Raw genomic sequence first — 17,961 nt, forward strand, 5'->3', positions numbered from 1 at the left:
GTGTTTTTTAGAAAATCTGGTCCATAAGCGTTAACTTATAACCACCTCATGCCTGAAAGGCCCTACTTGGGACCTTAGCAAAAATAAACTAAAAATGTAATTTGAAATAAATAGTCCAAATGCCCAGTTAAATCTCCAAGTAGGAATAAAATCTGATGAAAACTCCAACAAACACATCCAGCATATTCAAACAACATACAAAATAAATAGGATGTTTTAAACAGAGTCTTGAATTTCACCTTGAAGGATGCCACTGATGGACTTTTTAAATGTCAGGGGAGAGAGACTCTCAGAAGAGAGAGTGATTATTAATAATCATAATAATTCCTAATTAATAACATCAATAATTCTTAGTAGTTACACAGAACTTTTCATCCAAAGTGCTTTACTAATGAGGATTGACATTCGCATTTTAGATATGGGGAAACTGAGGCACAGAGCGGTAATGTGATCTGCCCTCTCTTTCCTCTACATCACACTGCAAGGTCTGTGGCTGCGACAGAAATTTAGGTCTCCTGACAACCAGCCCATGACACTGTCTGCTGCTGTGCCACACTGCCTCAATTAAATACTAATGGCCACATGGTCAAAAATGTGCTCACATGCTTACATGCCCACAAAATGCACAGACATCCATGTCCATGCATTTATGTATGCAAACCCCACAGTTGTATGTGCAAAGGGTACTCTCCCCACAACCTTGTGCACCCACGGGACTCTCTTTGGCCCCATCCTCACAGACTAAACAAAAATATGCTGTGTATTAAGGTAAAATGTTAGCCAGCTACAGTGCATTGCTTTAGTTGTGAAAGAACCTCCGAAATGTTCAGGGATTCAGTTCAGATGAGTTTCTAAGCACTTGGCTGCTTTTCTGAACTACCCAGACCTTTGCATGCTACTCTCCCCTCTGAAATCAAATAGGGTCCCAGCTCCCCACCCCATTCACCCCCTCCCAGCCACACAGAGCTCCTTTGGTAGGGTTACCATACGTCCTCTTTTTCCCGGACATGTCCGGCTTTTCGGCACTCAAACCCCCGTCCGGGGGGAATTGCCAAAAAGCCGAACATGTCCGGGAAAATGGCGGCTCTGCTCCTCCCCGACTCTTCGACTCTGTTTAAGAGCCGAGCTGCCCGAGTACTATGGGCTTCAGGCAGCCCCCTTGCCTCCGGACCCTGCGCCGCCGAAGCCCGGGAGGGGAAGTGCCCGGATGGGGGCGCAGGGTCCGGAGGCAAGGGGGCTGCCCGAAGCCCAAGCGCTACCGGCTTCATGGTTTGCCGGGCAGCCTCCAGACCCTGCACCCCCGGCTGGGAGCTTCCCCTTCCAGGCTCCAGCTGCGCTGGGGAAGCGCCGGCCAGGGGCGCAGGGTCTGGGGGCTGCCCGGCAAACCGTGAAGCCGGTAGCGCTCGGGCAGCCCTTTCCGAGTGGCTGGGAGTGGGAGGGAGGAGGGAGCGGAGTTGGGGCGGGGCTGGGGGGTGGGGAAATGGGCGGGGCCAGGGCCGTGGAGGGTCCTCTTTTTTTATTTAATAGATATGGTAACCCTATCCTTTGGGGATCTTGTTCACATGTGGCAGCCTCTTTGCTAAATCCCAGGCTGCTGCTCTGCACCCATTCCCTGTACTCTGGGGCTCCTGTGACCCAGCACGCACTATACACGCTGACAAAGCACGTGTAGAGCAGTGTGCCTCCCTCGCTGATTTACATACATGGAATGAACTAGGGATGGGGCTCAATCTGGAATTCCACTCCCTGAACTGTGGGGGAATTCAGATCCAAGGCTTGGACCTGTCTGCTAAATGGGCCCAAATTGAAACTCTTCATGCAAACACAGTGGGCTCTCACCCAACTCTAACCTACACTTTGTTTACATAGAGTGTCACCTTCTCTTTTGCTACCTTTGGTTGCAGCATCACATGGTTAATTTTACCTTGTGTCTGATTAACTGTACCTTGGAATCTGCTTTCATGTGTTTTCCTTCCTCTGCCTTTCCCGGGGCTGATGGTCCTGCGGTCCTGAGGTGTGCACACAGAGAGGTTTCTGGGGTTGTGCAGGCCATTCAAAGCCATCCGCTTTGAGAAGAACCAGACGGTGCTGGCTTGCCTGTTTGTCTGGCTGTAGCATTTTGTTTGCTGCTTCCTGATTCATTTGAGACTTATTCTTTTGTCGTATGGCAAACTCTTTTTCACCCTGAGAAAGGAGAATCTCCTCAGTCCAAAGGGAAGTTTTTATACTTAATATATGATACTTTGCAATTACTGGGGAATCTCAGAGCACTTTGAAGGGTAAACTGGCAGGCACAGAAAGGTTCTGGTATTTGCCTATGGACACAGAGAGTGAATACCATCTACAAGGTGCTGAGCGCCTCCTTGGGGTTGAGGGTGTTCAGTGCCTTGCAGAATGGAGTCCGGAAGGTTCTAAAAAGCGTTCCAAAAGGCTGTCTGCCCTGGTTATATTTCTTAACAGGACATTCTGCTATGCACAGGCATTTTAAGGGGAGCAATTGAATTTCTAAGACAGCTGTGCAAATACACTTAAAACTTATGTTACAATCTCAAAACCCAAAACCAGTTTCCCAGAAGGTCCAGAGTGAAGCTCGGGGGATTCACGGTTTCGGAGGTTACACAGCAGGTACCACTAGGAGTGATGGGAAGAAACTAAAAGAGAGAATCTAGAGTATCAAGGACATTTTTCCAACAGGGAGATGAATTATGTAGCGAATGGCCTCCCACTGGAAATGGAGGGAACTGCATCGTGTGAGACATCTAAAATGAGGCTGGGCAAAGCACTGGACCATACTACAGGGCATTGTCGAGGAGACAGGCTGGACTGAGTGAGACACAAAGGGTTATTACTACATTATTCAGGCAGAAAACCAGCCAACCCCACTGGTTCCAGCTGAGTTCTGTGGTTCTGGGTTTGTTGGATGCAGCCTGCAAATGCTCACAGGGCTCTGGGAACAACTGCCTTGTGGTAACCGCCCCCCATTAAACTATTCAGACTAGGTATGTCCTATGCCAGTATGACAGTGTCTATTTCTAACCATATTATTCCTGACACACAGGGAATACTTGATGCACGCGTTGATCAGGCAGCTGTCAGCTCATTCTGTCCCTGGCCGTCATCCCCTTTGACGTGCTGGTGTCTATGTGTCTCTGTCAGGGTTTAGTCCGAGCATCTGTGAGGCAGGGAGAAGGTGACGCCTTGTCGGCACCACGAGAGTTGCTGCCAACAAGTCACATTGTTTCTCAACCCTTTCAAAAGACAGTGAAACCCCCCGAGAGTCATGAAAACGGGCGACGCCCACACAGGGCCAGATCTGGGCCTTATTGAAGTCAATGGCTAGATACCAACTGGGATTCAACCCAATGGAAGCATGAGGAGCCTGTCTTTCCCCCTAAGATCTACGCATGGAAGGTCCCTCCCCCTGCTCCCATGTGTGCATCTCACCCTTCACAGGCAGGGAATAGGATCTCAGAGTCCTCTGTGGAGATATGGGCCTAGGGCTGGTGAGGTGCAGGATGGGTACAGGCAGGGAACCTCCTGCCATCTTAAGTCGGGGTTCCAGGAGCCACTGTTGGCAGGAGAAGCCCTGTGAGCAAAGCTCCATCACAGCCATGTTGGCAGGAAGCCAGAGAAGGCAGAGGGGCTCCTGTGCCTCAGTGGATCCCCAAGATCTGGATTTGTGGGGCTTGGGGGTCTCACATCTCTGCTTCTTCCATAGGGTTGGAGGACAAACCCTGCCCCCAAACAGAAAACACAGAGGTTCATCTACCCTGGTTTCCTGTGTGCGGGCTGATCTGGGCCAAGGAAAGGCTGGTTATTGTAATTGTGAGAGTATGGAAGTCTTGGGAGGCAAACCATGAGTCTTACAGGGAAACTGAGGAAGCCCATGACTACAATGCAGAGAGCAGATCCTATGGAGGTCCTGAAAACCCCCAACTCCTATTCACCTCAGCAGGGGGGGGGGGGGAGGGACCTTCCATGCATCATCACTCATCACCTCACTGAGGGGTGAGGGATGCTCCATGCCACACGTGAACGGGCACAAGTATTTTATGAGCTTGGCCAGTCAATCTAGGGTAGTATCCTCTCTCCAGCAATGGCCCATGCCGGATGCCAGGGAGAAAGGCATAAATAATATTCCTAAATTGTGCACTATTATATCATGGAGGAAATTCCTGCCTGGTGCTCAATCCAGACCCTGAAGACTGAGGATTGTAATTCTGATCATAGTTGTTATAACTGCAGTTGCTATTCTACTGCATATACAATGGGACAATTCTGATACGATTGCAGATGGTAAAAATCCCTCCCATGCATCAGAAAATCATAGCCTTTTTTGCATCCAGTTATCCTAATACTTATGCAGTGTGAACAACACTATGTGCTCATTTTTCCAAGCCATTTTAGTGACAGGCACAAACTAAGCAATGGCTGGTGAAACAGAAGAAACCACTTTCTGATATGTTTTCCCTTCTCTTTCATCTCCCACTTCACAGGTGAATAGGCAACTACACTAATAAAATTAGTACCTGCATTCCAGCAACTGCCAGCAATGGCGTTGCTGTATCAGTGCTCAACTGCTACTGCAGACAAGGCTCAGGCACGCTTTGCCATGCACACAAACCTGCTCAGAGCTGCATGTTCTGTGCACCTTCTTTAGCTGGCAGAAATTGCATCCTGCCATGGTTAGGGTGACCATATGGCCTGTTTTGGCCATGACAGCTCCTTTTTTAAGCCCTGTCCTGGCTGTCCTGACTTTTTTTTTCAAAAGGAGCCATTTGTCCCGTTTGCTCTTGCTGAGGTGATCAGTTGGCAAGAGCACATGGGACAAATGCCCACTTCTGTCCAAAAAGTGGGCTGCGGTGTGGAGGAACGTGTGGGGGATGAGTGGAGATGCCAGCGCCCTGCAGGGGGGTGGAGGCAGAGCTGGGGGGGCGATAGGGTTCCAGCGATGGGCAACAACCTCACGAGGGGGGAGGCCCTCGGGCGAGCAGCTGGGGGTGTCCCGTTTTCTCTTTGGGAAATATGGTCACCCTAGCCGTGGTATATTGCACATTCAGATCCTCACTTCACTCAGAGATGAGCACAAAGCTTTTATTATGCATTAAACCAGTGGTCCCCAAACTGTGGGGTGTGCCTAGGGGTGTGTGGAGGAACATTCGGGGGGGAAGGAGGGGGCAGGCCAGGCCAGCTCCCACATGGGGCAGGGAGGGAGTGCCACCCAGCCTGTCCCGCCCCCAGCTCTGCTCCAGCCCCACCCCAGCCATGACCCCAGCCTTTGCATGGCTCCACACCCGGGCAGAGGCTTGGCTGCCATCCCTCACTGTGGCTCGGCTGCCGCTCTGCTCCCAGCTCCACCCTCACCCTGGGCTCCAGCCTTGGCCCCTTTACCTCTGTCCATCTCCCCCAAGCCGCAGCCCCGCTCCTGGCCTTGGCTCTCAGGAGGCACAGACAGGGGAAGGTGAGGTGCGACCCTCAAAAATTTGGGGACCGCTGCATTACACTAACCAAGCTACTACTTCCTATGCATCTTATTGTGAGAGGTAGACAGAAGGTTTATGACCAAGATACTGACAGTTGATCTTGTGAATAAAGTGTCATACATGTTTTTTGAATGGGCATACATTCGGGATCACTAGTGATAAATAATGTTTCACCATGTGAAAATGTCATTAATGCAGACATATGTCTAAGAACTGTAGCACCTGTATCAAAACAGGGATATAGATCAGTTCACTTCCGAGACACCTGAGCATCTGTGTGTAAATTGAGCCCACAAGTACTCATCAGCCCTGTGTACAAAGTGTTACAAATTAGACCCACATCTAGCCTTATTTCTGGTTGTCACCAAAGCATGATTCTGTGCAAAAAGTTTCAACTGAACTGACTGTACCATGGCATTGTAAATAGAATATGAGGGTTGGAAGGGACCTCAGGAGGTCATCTAGTCCAACCTGCTGCTCAAAGCAGGGCCAATCCCCAGACAGATTTTTCCCCAGTTCCCTAAGTGGCCCCCTCAAGGATTGAACTCAGAACCCTGGGTTTAGCAGGCCAATGCTCAAACCACTGAGCTATCCCTCCCTCCTCTGGTCCTCTTGGGTGAATGCCCTCATCAGAGCCTTTCCTGTTGTTTTAAATTAGCACATGGTATTACATTCTGACATGGTCACAAAGCTTTGCACGAGGTCTTACTCCGTAATCAACTATTCCCCCATGTAGTTTGTTTAGAGAGGGGCCAAACCCAGAGTCTCATCTCTGATCTGAACCCCTTTACGTGTCAGGGTGGAGAGATGGGAAGGATACTTGCGATCTGAAACAATGTAGTCTAGTGAATAGGGCATTGCACTGGGACTCAGGACACCTGGATTATATTCCCAGATCTCCCACTACCTGCTGTGACACCCGGGGCAAATCACTTCACCTCTCTGTCGTCGTCCCCCATTCAGATTGTAAGTGAATTGGTGAAGGACTGGTTCTCACTAGCTGTTTGTACAGCGCCTAGCACAACAGGCACCTAATCTCACTTAGGGCCTCTAGGTGTACTATAAAACAAACCAACAACAAACCTGGACTGGATCACCACCAGAAGGGTTTCTGATTCTGCCTAGGACACAGCCAACCTTGTAAAATATTCATCCCTGAATAGTGAAAATCTCCAAAGTATATTATTTTGAAGCCAAAATCTTGCAAGAGCAGCTTGTGCTATTTCTGTACCACAGAATCTGATCCCAAACACAAGGATTGACCCTGATTCAGCCTCAGACCCAGACCATGAACCCCACCTAAACTAATTCAGATCCACTCCACATTGCACTCTTGGCCTCGTCCAGTTTGATGTACTTCTATCAACAGCAATTTCACATGCATAAAGCTCAGACCCTTCATAACCCTGAGGCTACTCTTCCTGATCAAGCACCTTCCATAGCCTCATGTGCAAGAGGGACTTTCATGGTGGTTAAAGCTAACTGAAATATCAGCGCAGACTTTCAGCAGAACATAAAATATATTTCTGTCTTACATATTCAGTTACAGCCATGTCTGTTTCACTTGTTTCCAAGCACTTCTGTAGCCCATTATTAGCTATCAAGGATGTTTGACTGTTTACACAAGGGCTTTCTCCTCTACTTGCTGCTGCTGTGGATTCATACATCTGACAGTAACATTTGTGACATCACAGTGATATCATAAACACAGAGCTATGCTTTTATGACAGGATCAGGCAGATGCTGAAGGCAAGTTCGGAGGGAGAAGGCTGGAATTTAAACTCATATTTAAAATAAAGGAAAAAAGCATAGAAAATTACTGACAAAGCTGACTGCTACTGGTCTAAGGGGTCTCTTGCTGCCAAACTGACTATTTTTTGACAGTCTCTGGGAAGCCCATAACCTAGTGTTTGGTTCCTAGGACTCCTAAAATAAACGTTAGGGACACACAGCATTTTGGTGCCCTGGATCCAGAGTGCAATCTGCTGCACTGTGCGCTTGAGCCTGCAGTCCTTGCACCTCCACTCACTTCAATGGGAAGATTTCAGAGCATAAGAGGAAGTAGCAGCTTTCCATAGGCTTTCCGTAAGTGCTGAAACCATCAGTGCTCAGCTGCTCTTAGACCTCAATAAACAAAACAGGCTTCCTTTCTTATTTCATAGCTTCTCTCCATAGGAACAGTTTTGGGACTTCTTGGTGACCAATAATATGGTGTGATACAGAACAGTCTCATTGCTAGGTGGCTAGGGTTAATGCTCATCTGAAAATGGCTTTATAAATACACCTAAGCAGCCTCAGATTACCAATGGGAAAATGAAGGCAGAGCATTTAAACAATTTGGCCAAGGCTACAGGAGCAGTCGGTGTCAGTCCTGGGAACTTCCAGCCCTACACTCAAACCCAAAGGCCATGCCACCATAGGCTGCCCCATCCATTCTACTCATATTGCTTTCCTCTGACCAAGAGCATGGAGTGGAGCATCTGGCCTACATGCAGGTTGAGAGCTCTTTGGGGCAGGGACCAGCTTTTTGTGGTGTTGGTACAGTGCCTGGCACAATAGGGTGCCAGTCTAGGACTAGAGCTCCTAGGTGCTACTGTGACAGAAATCATACATAATGGTGACCGTAACCAAGCTGTAGCTTGCTATGGACTTGCATTTAGCAGAAGCCTAGTAAGATAGTAAAGCGGGAAAGGATAGCTGTGACACGGATCTGGCCCCCAGATGATTCTGCCTCCAGCTGCCTGGGGTTTGGAAATCAAATGTCTTGCTCATGCCAAGGCTCTTTTGGAGGACGCCCAAGCATGTATAGGGAAGAGTCAAAATAGCATGAAGACAATAGTAAACCTGACACTGAGCAGCCGTGAAAGTTCAAGAGTCCTCGTCTCTCTCTGCACAATGAAGCCCTGGATTAAGGTTACATTATTCCACGCTGCATTGTGTCACACAGGGGCTATTTTGGTCGGGGAGTAGCTGCGCCCATATTTGGGAAAGTCTCTCACATTGAAGGGCAGGCTGAAGGGCAGCGATGAGAAATGGCTCCTGACAAAGGCAGTTTTACTGTAGGAGAGAAAGGATCAGAAATTCTCCCCTTAGGCCCTTCTCCCCATTAACACCAGAAGCCCCTGCTCTAAACCTGACCAAGTGCCTCTCCTGTGGCCGCTACATATTGTGGCTTGTGAGCAAGGTACTCAAGTTGCTGACACTTCTGGGAGAAAATGCTCAGGGGACAAGGAAAAGTGGAACTCGCCATCCAGGAGTAATCAGAGATTTAAGGCAAAGTTACAGCTGAGATTTTACATACCCCAAAATGTACAGCAAAAATTTTATATGGCCCCCACAGCCACGATAACTCTGCCCCCGGCAATCTGTTCTACCTATCAATTGCACAAAGCATTGTAACTGCAATGCCTTACTAGCCAGAATGTTAGATACACGGATGGATCCGCAGCTTTGCCACCTTTGACCCCCTACAGAGACCTAGAAGATGTTCATGAAGAGACCAGCACTGTTCTTAAAAGTCATCAAGGCCTTGAGCCTCAAAGGTATTTAGATACCTATCTCCCACTGAAATCAATGAGAGCGAGGCACCTAAATATGACTGAAAGTCTTGGCCCAGGGGACTAGATTATCTCCAGGGGATTTCTCTAAAAATAGACTCTGCAGGAAGGGTTAAAACTAACAGGGCTCTCTTCCGTCAGCTAAGCCCATGCAGGAATCTTGCTTCCCAGGAACACCTACTCCCTAGCTTGTAGAGCACAGACCAGAGTCCCTTGCTTCAGAGTATATTTAACACAGGCCATCTCCTGAACAAGCAACTTTGAATCAGGGCTCAGTCTAGCCTATGGGCTCAGAATCTCCTCTCACTCAGTCACTCTCTGGCAGGGGAACTCAATGTTCGAAGTGGAAAAAGCAGGGTGCCTGCTGAGGGGGGGTTGGGGGCAGGCAGAGACAAGCACCCGGAAAGATTATGGCAGCCAAGGGAAGGGGGATAGGGAGGGGCAGGTACTAACTCTTCATCCCCCTCCCCCTTGCTTTCAGAATAAAAACCGGGTCATGTTACATTCACCCCACCCACTTCACTGTCTATCATTGGCCATTTTCTACCTTGTATCTGCACCTCCAGCTCCCTTTCTCCTAAATCTCCCCTGTTCTGACTCTTATGTTATTTCTTGCTCTTCTCACCTCTGATACTTACAGTGCTTTCCCCTTTTCTCACATTCCCCCCCATACTCCTTTCTTCTCTATGTGTCCTTCCCCCTCTCTCTGCCCTGCCCCCATTCATTCATCTCTCCACCACACCAAGGCTGCAGGGGCTGATTTAGAGGAAATGTTCAAAGAGCTAACTATGGTGAGCTTGTCAACTGCTGGGGGAGGGAGGGAGATAATAAAGCCTATAAATAACGGATGGGTCTAGAGCCTGAGAGGGAACAGTCCATGCAGCACAGAGAGCTGGGACTGGGATTAAGGGGGCAAAACTAACAGAAGGAAAATTGAGGCTAAACAGGAGAAAAATCTTCCCCACGGGGGATGTGTTAGACTGTGGAATAGTTTCCCCAGAGAAGGCCCTGTCACCAGCGACATTGGAAACTAGGCCAGAAAACACACAGCAAGGAAAACACTTCCACTGGCAGGGGCGTGGTGAGAGGAAGCCTTCACTATCTTTGATCTCTGTGACTTGCACTCCCTCCTAGCTCCCAAAGCAACAATCCAGCCCAGCTCTCTGTTTTTTCCTCCTCTGCAACAAATACCCACAGCCTCTGTCTCCCTTTCACTCAAGCCTGCTCCTTAACTAGTCACAGCTGGCACTGACTGACAGCCCAGGCAGCTTCTTCCTATAGCAGCTTTTAACTTCTTTGTTGCATGACTGGGTGTGGGGTACATGCCCCTCATTACAGAGCACCCTTCCTTGGGTCCGAGGGAGAGGACACTCATCCTCTAGGTATCTAGAAGTTTTTACAGGCATATCTACTGGGGACTCTATAGTTACAAGGGAGAAGCACAAGGAAGAAAGGGAGCAAGTGTAGGCCTTGAATAAAAAAATCTGACTATTTTTCACCTGACAAGCATCCCTTTTGCACCATCTGGTGGTGAAGTGTCATTACAGCAACCCCAACATCAAATAATTGCTCCATAGTCATGTTCAAAGACAAAAACAATACATTGTCTAAAGCAGGGGTAGGTAACCTATGGCACGCGTACCAAAGGCGACACGTGAGCTGATTTTCAGTGGCACTCACACTGCCCAGGTCCTGGCTACCAGTCCGGGGGGCTCTGCATTTTAAATGAAGCTCCTTTAACATTTTAAAAACCTTATTTACTTTACATACAACAATAGTTTAGTTATATATTAAAGACTTATATAAAGAGACCTTCTAAAAATGTTAAAATGTATTACTGCAGTGGGTCTCAAACTTTTTTTACTGGTGACCCCTTTCACATCGCAAGCCTCTGAGTGCGACCCCCCCTTATAAATTAAATGCACCTTTTAATATATTTAACACCATTATAAATGCTGGAGGCAAGCAGCGTTTGAGGTGGAGGTTGACAGCTCAGGACCCCCCATGTAATGTCCTTGCGACCCACTGAGGGGTCCCGACCCCCAGTTTGAGAACCCCTGTATTACTGGCATGCGAAACCTTAAATTAAGAGTGAATAAATGAAGACTTGGCACACCACTTCTGAAAGATTGCCGACCCCGGTCTAAAGAGCTGCCACAGGGTTGGCTTCAGCCCTCATGCTATCACAACTTGTTCTTCCAGGTTGCACACTGGCAGGAGACAGCACGAAGGGGCATTGTGCTGTCCCCTGCTCTGAGGAGCAGTAGAGACCCTCAATCTCCAGGATTGTCAAGTCACCAAGTTCATTAAAGAGACAGTAACAACTAATTTTAACAAAGGAACTCTGTAAAGCCATCAGGAAATGCTTGAAGTCTGGTAATTTTACATGGCCTTACAAACCTGGATCACATGTTTTCAGCAAGAGAGCCATTGATAACATCCATAATTACAGGGGTGACTGTTGCCACACCTGAGTTCCCAAGAACTATCCATTATTTTTCAAATATCTTATTGAAACCTATTATAAATGACAATACACACACTTTCTTCCCAGTGTAATAAAATAGTCAGCTAGATCTAGTTCTGCCTCTATTTTTATTACTCAATCTCCTTCCCAGAAAGCAAATGGAAATGGTTTTTTGGGGGGATGTCTACAAAGGAACTGGCTTTTTGGGGGGCTGTCTACAAAAGAACTGGCTTTGTGGCCCCTTTCTAGGCAATACAGAAGCTTTCTTCTGACTAGCAACAGGAGTGCTTAGAACAGGTCTGAGATAGTTGATGAAAACCAGAGGCAAACTGTTACCAAATGGGCAGCTGGAGATCACAGATACTCTTCTTCACTTAAGCCATCTTTACACTTTTCTAGTAGTGTAAAGGAAACATAGAATGAGGTAACTGATGTAGTAGGAAGAGAGCCTGAAACATAAGCCCTTGTATCAGAGGCCTGGTATGAGGCAGTGCTTGCTCACAAAATCTGGCAAGAACAGGGCTGATAATGCAGAAATACGCATTCCTAAGAAATGCTAAGCACAGATTACAGTACTCAGACAAACACATCCCAATATCAAATGGCACCAGAACATCCCGATATCAAGGATGGTACAAAAAACATTCCTCAATGATAACAGGAACACACTGAGCCCTCCTAAAAGACAAGGTCAGGATGACAATACGTAATAGAGATGTTTTGATTCAACGAACATGTACAAGGTGATGAGTGATAACTAGCCGCATTGGGGGAAGTAACTATGTCAGAGGCAGTACTAATTTGTTTGTATCTCAGAAGAGGGGGGGATGGAAAGTCCCACCATTCACTGAGCTGCATCTGTTGTCAGGGGCATACATGTCTTAGTATCTTTGTAGAGTCTGCCAGGTGCTATTACCATGCTTTGTCAACAATAAACCTGGCGCCTTCATACCTCAACGGATCTTGTGGTCATTGGGCGGTTCACTTGAGGTCTGCTGTGCCGGCTGTTCATACAGAGCTGGGGAGGCATACAGAGAGAACACACACACACATAGCCAAACATCGAACACCCACTTTATGGCTTCAAACACTACCAGAGTGCTGTGAAGAGGTCTTAGGACTTGCCTACACATAAAAGCTGCACTGTTTTAATTACACAGATAGATAGTGACACTCCCTTAGTGTGGCTAGTTATACAAGGCCTGGTCTGCACTAGTTAGGTTGATGTATGGTAGCTTACATCAAGCTGTATGTCTATACCAGGGGTTGGCAACCTTTCAGAAGTGGTGTGCCGAGTCTTCATTTATTCACTCTAATTTAAGGTTTTGCATGCCAATAATACATTTCAATATTTTTAGAAGGTCTCTTTCTATAAGTCTATAATATATAACTAAACTATTGTATGTTAAGTAAATATGTTTTTTTAAATGTTTAAGCTTCATTTAAAATTAAAGTCAAATGCAGAGACCCCGGACTGGTGGCCAGGACCTGGGCAGTGTGAGTGCCACTGAAAATCAGCTCGCGTGCCACAGGTTGCCTACCCCTGGTCTATACTAAAATGTAGCTCCCACTGATGTAACTTGCCCATTATGCTGACTTAACTCAACCTCTGCAAGAGGCGTTGCGAGTAGGTCGACGCAGTGACAGTGTAGACGCTGTGTTGTGTACATCGATTATTGCTGCCTTTCAGAAACCATTCCACAATGCCCCACACTGACAGTTAAATCTGTGCATCCTGGTGAGGATGCGCACTGCTGACACAAGGAGCGTAGTGTGGACATGCAAAAGTGATTTAATTACTGTGGTGACTGTACACTGATATAACTTAGGTCGACTTAATTTTGTAATGTAGACTTGACCCAAGTATAGCTTTTCCCATACAGTAGAACTATAGCAGTAAAATAAATCACACTCCTGACAGATGCAAAAAACTTGTGTAGACCAGGCCAAATGAGAATCAGGCCAATAGCATACATTAAAGTGAACTGTTTAAAATGTTGGTGTTATGCTGGCTTTACCAGCATCATAATTCTACAGCCAAGAAATATCTTTTCCAGTGATGTGTAAAAAGGGGTCATTTTAATGACAGATTATATGCAGTTAGCCCAGAGTCACATAATGCAGTTACTCACTGTTAACGCAGGGATGCACACACCTCATAGGTGATGCTTTACCTTGAAGGCGTTAGACAGGAAACTACAGCTACTGTGGCCCTCCCCAGCGTATTTAAAACTGTCAACTATCCCAATTTATATTTATTCCCTTGGCTTTAGACCTCAGCAATGGGTGTAGCAGAAATACCTAATCAGAATGTGGTTATGCAAAGTTAGGATGTCCCCTGATAACTACACTACCTTGTCTGTAGTGGAACCCACCAACGCTAGAGCAAGAATTTTGGTGCATCAAAACTACTTTTTTAAATTGCAATTTTTGGAAAAGGAAGCTAGTCCTTTAGAGAATGTATTTTGGTTTATGCACAGAAAAGACATTTTACTGAACTGTGCTTTCCTCAAAGTCATTTGACAGTACTTTACATTGAAGAAACTTACACAAGAAGCTCCAATTCCAGCTTTACTTTTAGAGTTCAAGTAACAAACATTTTGTAACTTGGAAAAATAGGCTAGTGTGAAACATGTGCGTAAAATCCAAAACCAGAGTCACATCAATAACGTGTTAGGCTAAAAAAGCACTGAGGGGGAGCAGTCATTTCAGTTTCCTTTGAGGACAACAGACATCAAGTGGAAACTGTGAAAACTCCAGTTAATCTGAACAAAGATGCACACAGGTGACTATAAATAGCCGCTAAGATGCCTCAATTATATTTAATATGGAATTCAAACAATTTTAATATTAAATATGGAATTTTTGAGAACTCAACATTTTGAAATCTTGCCTTCAAACTCAAAAGGCCAGGATGCTTGTTCTTGAATTTTGTTACTTCTCATTTTATTTGTACAAAAATGCTTTGAGCGTAACAAATGCCAATAGAAAAAACTACTTTTCAGGTTCAAAACAAGCCAGTCCTTTCATTGCAGAGAGTCAAGCTGGTTACTTGGCATTGTTGGCCCGCATTTTTTTCAGTCCCTTCTTGTTGTGCTTCTTTGCAAATCGCATGTTCCTCAGAAACTTGGGATCAACCTATAAAACAAGGTAAAAATAAACCAACTTGGGGGAGGGAATCGTAGGTCATTTGAAGTGTACATTCAAGCTAGGAAGCATGCCAGTGTTTCCCCATTTGGGACAGATACATTACACATTTAAAAAAAAAATAATCCCCAAATATTGGTGGCATTTAAATCTGAAACTACTTCAGAATTAAAAGTTTTACACAACAGGTGTAATTCTTAGAACTAAACTAGTATTTTCCCTCAGTTTTAGAAACAGAAACAAACAGCACTTTGGAGTAGAAATTAGATAATAAGGCAAATTTAATTTCCATGCAATGAGATAAAAATTTCATGTAATGATTTATTCTGGATCCAATAACACCGCAAACAAATCCTGTCGATTTTTTGGGGGGTAGTTCTTAGCATTTCCAGGTCAATACAACAGTGCCTTGTCTTCACTAGGTTAAATGGTCTGTTCTTATCATGTGTTAGCTAACATGGGGTAAGAAGATACCTTTTCCCCCTATCCACCCATAAAGTATAAGGGCAAAATAACTTTGTGCTTCTTGGAGCAATCTATGCGACAGTACCACTGCAGTGTAGTTAGCATGTGTGGACACACACCTCTGCAAACTCAAGCTAACACATAATGGCCTAGTTCAAACAGCCAAACACTATTAAATGATCAAGTTGCAGATAAACACAATTTGCTATTTACTGTAGTCACCCAAACAATGTTTTCACTAATCAAAAGCATTTAATGACATACAATATAAGGACCTGATCCTTGCAGTCTTATTTGTATAATGCTTATTCAGAGTAGTCCCAAGGAAGTCAATAGGACTAGTCACATGAGTAAGGTTTTGCAGGATTGGGCCCTAATTGTGGTATGAACAAACAAAAACATTATGCAAGCTTTGAAGAATGATTGCATATACCAAGGTTTCAAGAGAATACAGATAAACCCATAAACACAGGGAATGTCTTTGGGTTCTTATTCACTTTATTTTCCAAAAAAGGGAGGCGCTGTTATATCAGCTGACTGATTTCACAGTTAGAGGAATTTAAAGCCACTTCTGTCCTATAGAGGGGGAGTTTCTCAACACCAATAAGGACAGAGAAATAATACAAAGGGAACAGTGAAGTTAGAAACCTAGGCAAAAAACAAATATGGAAAATAATTATCCAACCCACATATATTCACTGAAGGGGAGAAACATGGGAAATAATAAAGATGACCCTTGTCCAGACTAGGATTTAAAAGGTGTCAGCTAACGTATGTTAGCAGCCTAGTATAAGCAAGGCAGCATACTTTTAACACAGAGGTTCTCAAATTTTTGTACTGGTGAGCCCTTTCACACAGCAAGCCTGCGTGCGACCCCCCTTATAAGTAAAAAACAACAACAACAACAACAACACATTTTTTATATTTAACACTATTTTACATGCTGGAGGTAAAGTAAGGTTGAAGGGTGGAGGCTGACAGCTCACGACCCCCCAAGGGATCATGACCCCCCCACAGCTTTAACAGGTGTTAAGCTAGTAGAGTTAAAGTGGAGTCTAGACAAGGCCTGTGAGACTAAACACTGTTTGTGGATAGCTATTTAGACAAATCTGCAACACTGTATATGACTGCAGGAAAGGCAAGTGCAAAACAGTGAAAAGAGAAAAATAATGTTTACTGTAGTAAAGTTTAAACCCACGCATATTAGGAAATGAGACAACCATTTTCAAACAGAGGACTGGAAAGTAAGTGTGCAAGTACTGATGCTGGATGTCTATAGCTCATGTGTAAGACTGCAGAACCTGACATCAAAATTATAAAAAGAGAAATATTCACCCCCTTCAGAGATTCGTATCTCTGGGATCTGGGTTTCTTGATACCATTTCTGTGCCATTTGCGAGCTGTTGACAGATAGAAACATTGACATTAAAAATAGGACTGCAGATATTATCAAATATTCCTGTTAATATGATATTTTTTCCCACCATTTATCCTATAACCCCCCCCAATACAGAATTTAGTACAACACATGCAAACTTTTTAATACAATCAGCAATTTAAAACAAATGTTCCTGTTCTCTATAATACCTTCCCTTTGCATTACATGAAGTTTAATAGTTGTTAATATTGTAGTTAAGTTTTGATGAGAAAAATGGCATAGAAAATATTTTATTCAACGGCACAACTGATTTTCAAGAATCCATCCAAACCAGTTTTCCATGCTTTTTGAGGTAAGCATAAATCCTTTCTGTGCTGCTATATACCAACTCTTGACCATTTACATTTTATTTTTGCTTGTTTACAGTCACTTCCTTCAACTTGAGGCATGTTAGGCCACAAGAAGGGCAGGAATGCTTTCTCTTGTTGAGTGACATAAAAGTTTAAAGTAACTCACCAGAATGGTTGATTTTCTACTGAAGGAAAAATAAAATGAGGACCCTAACCCAATCTTTCTCCAAACTAGGAGTCTAGCAGAACACACCTGGAATTATTCTGACAACCTGAGGATGGCAAAATATTTACCTATCCCAAGCCCATGCTAAGTATTAGTATTATTGGCAGATGTATCCCCGCCCATTTCCACCAACTCTCACCATCAGGGATAGAAAGTACAGATCTCTCTTCCACAAACATGAAAGAGGCAGTGTTGAAAATTTACCTCTGCTGTATCTGACTGTACTAAACCAAGCAACGTTTTTAAAATCTCAATACTTTTGGGTCAGAACCAGACCCAAACTTACATTGGTTGTGAGTGGTGTGATTCTTGGACTTGGCCATGATTAAACCTGTGAGGGGGAAAGAAACGTTCAGCTCAGGACAGGCAGAACAGAGGCACCATATTCCTTCATACCCACATGCTCTGTAATGCTTCCAATAGGGGAATGCAGAAAAGGCAACTCTCGCCTATATAACCAAGCCCTACCGATTATCCCCAACCTTCCCCCTGCAGCCACACGCGCTACCCACCCAATGGGAAATATCCTGTTCAAATTCCTCCTGCCTCTGGTTCCACAAATAGCACATGTCCGCCCTAAGCCCAGTGGGAGCCAGACTCGCCCCAAGCTTCAGCCTAATGTTCCCCATCGCAGCAGCCCCAGCCCCGCTCCCAGGGGCGCCCCCCCAAAAACGATCTCCTGCCCCCGGATCCGAGTAGCCCTCAAGGGCCAATGCCAGAGACCCCCCGCACAGGAGCGTGAGCCGCGCCCCCAGGCGGAGAGCGGGGCCCACCCCCAGCACAGCTCGCCCCGCACTGGCTCCGCCACCGACTCCTGTGGGCACGATGGGGCCGGATTGGGGAGCGACGCTCACCGACGCTTCACCACCGCGGGGACCGAGCCGGAAG

At 45.7% G+C, this 17,961-nt stretch overlaps 1 long non-coding RNA gene across 1 annotated transcript; it reads left to right on the forward strand.

The window, feature by feature from the left end:
- The first annotated feature begins 1,480 nt into the window (after positions 1-1,480).
- Positions 1,481-17,728, forward strand: LOC135972638 (uncharacterized). Its single transcript, XR_010589117.1, has 2 exons — positions 1,481-16,849; positions 17,083-17,728. It is a non-coding gene; the product is annotated as an uncharacterized LOC135972638 (long non-coding RNA).
- The last annotated feature ends 233 nt before the right edge of the window (positions 17,729-17,961 follow it).

Source organism: Chrysemys picta, chromosome 7 (assembly GCF_011386835.1).
Source record: "Chrysemys picta bellii isolate R12L10 chromosome 7, ASM1138683v2, whole genome shotgun sequence".
Classification (NCBI taxonomy): Eukaryota; Metazoa; Chordata; order Testudines; family Emydidae; genus Chrysemys; species Chrysemys picta.